This window comes from Zootoca vivipara, chromosome 7, assembly GCF_963506605.1.
Source record: "Zootoca vivipara chromosome 7, rZooViv1.1, whole genome shotgun sequence".
In the NCBI taxonomy this organism is placed as follows: Eukaryota; Metazoa; Chordata; class Lepidosauria; order Squamata; family Lacertidae; genus Zootoca; species Zootoca vivipara.
The window spans coordinates 19,417,750-19,423,733 of record NC_083282.1 but is presented as its reverse complement, the minus strand read 5'-3'; positions in this window follow the sequence as shown (position 1 = coordinate 19,423,733).

Below are 5,984 nucleotides of genomic sequence, written 5' to 3'. Positions count from 1 at the left end.
TAGTGTATGCATTTGGGGAGCGTATTATTTGGCCATGCGGGGTGTATGGGGAGGGGCAGTACCTCTGGTGTGGGACATGTCATGCTCCTTCTGAGGTAGTTTGTCCACCTTTGATCCCCACCTTGCACTTACCGGTAGCTCTCACCTGTGGCTCCTAGAAGCTGCAACAGTGGCTACCCCCTGGGAACGGCTTCGATTGGCCAGCTAAACCAGGTGAGGGTAGCCAGTGGGTCTCAAACCCTCTGCGAGTTAGAGACTTTCCCTTCATGAAAAGAGAGGCTCCGGCGTATTGAGTGGGCAAGACCAATAGTGGGTCCAACAGTCAAGAAGGCGGTTTTTGCATGTGCAGTAGAGGCAACTGAAAAGCAGATGGGATTCATCAACCTGGGAAGGTCGCCCATCTAGGAGAAGGAGAACTCTTGATCCTAAACCTCCACTACTTATAGTAAGCTACATTTTTGTGGCCAAACGGATTTCATAAAGGTGTTCCTTGGCCAGTACAAACTTGTTGTGCAATCTCTGAGAGGGACAGTGGCTGGATTTCTCATGGGTAACTTCTGAAGGTACAGAAGAGCTTTCAGAAAAGCGGAGATGTTTAGGGGGCTACTGTGTGGTTCTGCATAGTTCATCTGCCAATTTCCCTCATTTTCTGTTGCAACCTTTAATGGTGAGATTTGCCAATTGACCTGAAAAGCCCGTTTGACCTTTTGTGTGTGTGTGGCTTTCAAAATCATACAGTGTGCAAAACAAAGTAGTCAGGGCAATTATCAAGCATGGGAACCAACATGGGCAACCCCCCCCCCCCACTATGGCTGGTGAAAGAACCAGTAGTTATAGGCAGAGAAGCAGAAAGCTAGTAAAATATGGCAACCCTTTTAAAGACACAGGAGTCTGGTTAGTGTGTGTGGGGGGGGAATGGGAGCCCTTATTTCTAGACTCATTTCATTTAATAAATTAGCCACTTAATAAGGTTAAGATAATTCTTATGTGAATTCTTGCCCTTCTAAATGGTACATGGTTTCTTATTAATGATATATCTTCCTTTCTTCTTCTGTTGAGTTTCTCACTTTCAATTGCAAGCATAGCCTTCTCCAAAAGTAATCAAATTGCATTAATGAAAAAACCTTTCATTATAACATGTTGCATCAAGGGATTTTCATGTGCACTCAGGCTCCAAAAAACTGGGAAATCACTGTTAGGGGTCAAACCCTTAACATGTGTGTTATTTCGGCAATGTTGATATAGTATAGAATCCTACCCTGTGGTAAAAAAAAGGTAAAGGCAAAGGACCCCTGACAGTTAAGTCCAGTTGCAAACGACTCTGGTACGGTAGTTCCAGTTTTTCCACTGGCTGCCAATTAGTTACCAGCCTTAACTTCAAGCTGCTGCTTTTGTTATATAAAAGCCCTACACTTTCTGGGAACAAGATACCTGCAGTTGGCAGGTGAAGGATTCCTGCAGATGCAATTTTATCAGGAGGTCTGTTCCACAGAATAGGGCCAGCTAAATATTAGACGCTTTTGCCTTATTGGAACCTACTTTCCTCTTCTAACAAGCCATTTAGGGACAGATTTCCCCAGTCTGCATCTGCATTGAAATGGCTTTTATGACGTTTTTAGTTGTTTCTTGTTTGTGCATTTGCCACCCTGGGCTCCTTTGGGAGGAAGGGCAGGATATAAATTTAATAAATAACACAATAATGCATTGGCCTTTATGGCCACAGGTGGCAGAGTGGTCCCAGATCTGTACAGTCAAATCAAATGGATATACGGAGTCCACAGAATCGAAGCTATCATGCAACCGAGGCGACCATTTCACATTGCACGTACCCAGTTGTCAATTGATGCCATCAAGACAAAATAACAACCAAGATAATGCATGTGAACTGATTTGGACACATTAGAAATATGTCACCTTATTACTGAAGGCAGCTAATCATGAACAAAGCCTCTTTTCTGTGCTTCCTTCTGTGACATCACCTGAATGTTTTAGAAATTGTATTTTCACAGCACAATCCTGTACTTGCCTACTGGGATACAAGTCCCATTGATTTCAATGAGACCTACTACCAGATAAGTGGGTCTAGGATTACAGCCTAAATGTCTTTTTGAACTCAGTCCAACTACTAGCCTTTTCGTTCTGCTGGTTTTGAAAACTTCAGCTGGATAGCTAAGCTATTTCTTCTTCTTCAGATCTTGTGTTTACAGTGTGTTGGGGGTCACTGGCGAGAAACTGTACTTTCAGGCATTTAAATAAAGTACATAATTCATTCTGCAAACACTACATTCAATTTGCTCTTCACTTCAGTCTACTAGGAAATTTATCTGGGTTACATAAATTTCAGATCTATATTACCATTTAAATAATTCAATGGGCAAATGATAATTTGTGCCTTCCCTTGCAAAATGAGCAGTCCTTGCGAACTGATCTTACGTAGACTGTGCCACACTTGCGTAATGAACTTCCTTTAATGCATTCATTCATTCGGTAGACATATTAATATTCCACCACTAGAGAGCACTTCAACAGAAACAATATGCATGGAAATTAGAATCTGGCTTCAGCTATGGACCTATACATTTCCTTCTCCGTGGACTTTTCTCAGGATTGAGCAAATGGCAACCCCCGCCCCCAACCCTCTCATTGAATGTTGGTAGAAAACACATTGCTGTGTGACTGAATGGATGTCCAAAAAGGATGAGAGAACTGGCACATCTGCATTAGCAGCACAGGTTTTTTCTCTCCCCTGCTCACTGAAGGAATCACCCAAGGGGTTGCTACTGAGTGCATCTCTAACTGCTGCAAGGATTGTGCTTGACTAATGGGAGTGCAGTACTGAATTATCCCTGATACATTTACAAGTAATTTCACGAATCTCAATAAGATAAGCGGTCAGTGGGGATGGTTCTGAGCTAGAGAAGAAGATTGAGTAACGCTATACACATTCCCCCAAGACCAAGTCCCATTGTAATCGGTGGGGCTGATTTCTAAGTAGACATGTATAGGACTGCACTATCACTAGGAATTCCTGGGAACTGTAGCTTGGGTGTGCGAGGGATCTTTACCAGTGAACACTCAGCACAAAATTACATTTCTTAGTATTGTTGGAGTGAGCCAGGACAGTTAAAATAATATCAGAGCTACAGTATTCTTACAGGACCCAACCCATCCAAGTAGTAGTATTGTGCCCAACATAGGGATGGGCGACATCTGGTTTTCAACATCATGACATATCACCAGCTAAATATCGCGATATACCAATGTATCAGGATGTCTGAAATAAGGATGGGGCTGTGTAGAGGCACTGGCTGGCTTCATGGTGTTTCCCGCATTGTGATTTTTGCCGGCATCTGTTCGTGATTCACTGCCCATTGCAGGAGGCAGGGGGAAGCGCTGAGCCAGCAGAGTTAACAGGGGCTGCAGGAATCAAGAGAAGCATTGGCTGGCTTCATGGTTCCCCCCACATTTAGATTTTTGCACAGCACACACGCACACCATGATTCATGATATATTGCCAGGTCAAAAATTATGAAACTGATACCACAATAGGAACCACAAACTGGTTTTGGGCGATATATTGATATATCTCCCAGCCCTAGTGCGGACCATACATCCAAAGAGGGCCTTGTTTTCTCCCTCTCCCCATTACACAAGCACCCAGCATGCTAGGTCATTTACAGTGGTACCTCTGGTTAAGAACTTAATTTGTTCCGGAGGTCCATTCTTAACCTGAAGCTGTTCTTAACCTGAAGCACCACTTTAGCTAATGGGGCCTCCTGCTGCCGCCGCGCCACTGGAGCACAATTTCTGTTCTCATTCTGAAGCAAAGTTCTTAACCTGAGGTACTATTTCTGGGTTAGCGGAGTCTGTAACCCGAAGCGTTTGTAACCTGAAGCATTTGTAACCCGAGGTACCACTGTATAGTGATTAGGTAGTCCATATGCAGCTTCCATATGTTCAAAAATATCACCCTTTGCTTAACTAGTGGAAGGTCAGCTACAAGGCTGAACAACCTCGCTCCCCAAAAATCTCTCTCTCTCTCTCTCTCTCTCTCTCTCTCTCTCTCTCTCTCTCTCTCTCTCTCTCTCTCTCTCTCACACGCACACACACACACACACACACACACACACACACCTATTTTAATATGCACCCCCCTGAGTGTTGACTAATGTGATGCTTGCCTCCCAAAGATTAGCAACTCCTGTTCTACAGAATACAAATCCATTGTGCTAGGGATCAGATTACTGTATGTAGAATCTGGAGTGTGTTTTCTGGGTAGGGGATTCTCTGAGGAAAACAATCTTGCTGACATGCTATACACAAGGCAGTTGTTGTTGTTGTTGTTGTTGTTGTTGTTGTGATGCAGACTGACGAGAGGGTCTTCTGTCTTTGAAATGTGACCCTCTCTGTGTTGCATTACCATTTGTCTGACATGATGCCAAGTCTATTTCAATTAGCGAGTCGAACCATGACATTATGTACAAGAGAGAAGCTGTAAAACGTTTTAACGAGATGTTGAGGTCTCTGTATGCTGGCTTCTAGGGTGATGGGAGGGTTAGGTTTGTGAAGGTGAAAAAAGAGAAAAGAAATAGGTACCTTACAAAGTAGAACCCACTGTTCTGGGAGAGAAAGAAAGAAACATATGTAGTGAGTCTTTTAAACCTGTCTACAAACAATTATTTTACTGAACCAAGGAGGTCCCAAAGTGATGCACCTGGAAATTTCAGAGAAAGGGGCAGTGAAGCAATTTGACAAGCCTCCCGAGACAATAAACTGATTTTTTTTCTTATTTCTTCCCATCTCCTATTAGGTTGTGAGAGACTTGCAATAACCACTGCTTGTGGTTACCAGATGCTTCTCGGAGTTTTTTTTAGAAGCATGTAACCCGCCTCAAAAGTTATTGCTTTGTGTGTGTTCTGATACCATCAATCTAACTTCAAATAGAATTGACTTTTCAAAACGGAAAGGAAAACAAAACCGCAACGTCTTTTTCAAGCAATGCTTCGTTATAGAAATAACTGAACCCCCACCCACACCTTTGGTTCAGTTCTGAGTCATCTCACTATTTGTGAAGCTTTCTGATTCATTTTTCCTATGGCATCTGTATCCCACCTTTTCTCCAAGAAATTCAAGGGGGGCTTACACAACCCCCTTCCTTCCTGTTTTGTCCTCTCACCAACCCTGTGAGGTAGGTTGAGCTGAGAGGCTGTGAGGTAACCCACGCCCAAGGTAACCCAGTGAGCATCATGGCTTCATGGGGATTTGAGCCTTGGCCTCCCAGGTCATCCTCAAAGAATTCTGGGAGTTGTAGTTTGTTAAGGGTACTGAGAATTGTTAGGTGACCTCTATTTCCCACACAGAGCTGCAGTGCCTAGCTGGTTTAACTACCAAGCCCTTGTCTCAGGGAACTCTTGGAAAGGAGCTGATTTTTTTTAAAAGGATGTATAAAAGAAATGGAAGGCAGGGCAGGTCCCTATGGACAAGTAGAGTTGAGAAGCTCAGACGGTGTCAGGAAAGCTGAAGCTTAGAACACACAGAGGCTGGAGAGGAATGCTACAAGTTTTCAGTCTTTGATTGATGTGTTTTCTTCTGATGATTGTTGATATTATTTCTGTGCTGCTTTTATTGACATGCTGTTTCTAAAACTTATTTTTATGGATTAGCAGGAACAGCCAGAGGGGCAGGGCAGCGACACACATCTGGCCACCACCTGGCAGCAGTTACCCTATGGCTTATGGGGGGGGGGGAGAGGTGGCGTGGCTGGGAGCTTGGCACAGCATGGGTGAGAGCAACAGATTGGCTCCAGTGGGGCCTCTGCATCATACTGACCTCCTTGCCCGCTTCTCTCTCTTCCTTCCAGTAAGCTGCAGAAATACTGGTGCTGGGAGGTAAGTACAATTGCCCCTTTCCACCTATTGCTTCTGTGTATTAGCTATTTTATGGTGTGTTTTCTAGTAATTTGAGCTGGAAAGGTAGAGATCTAC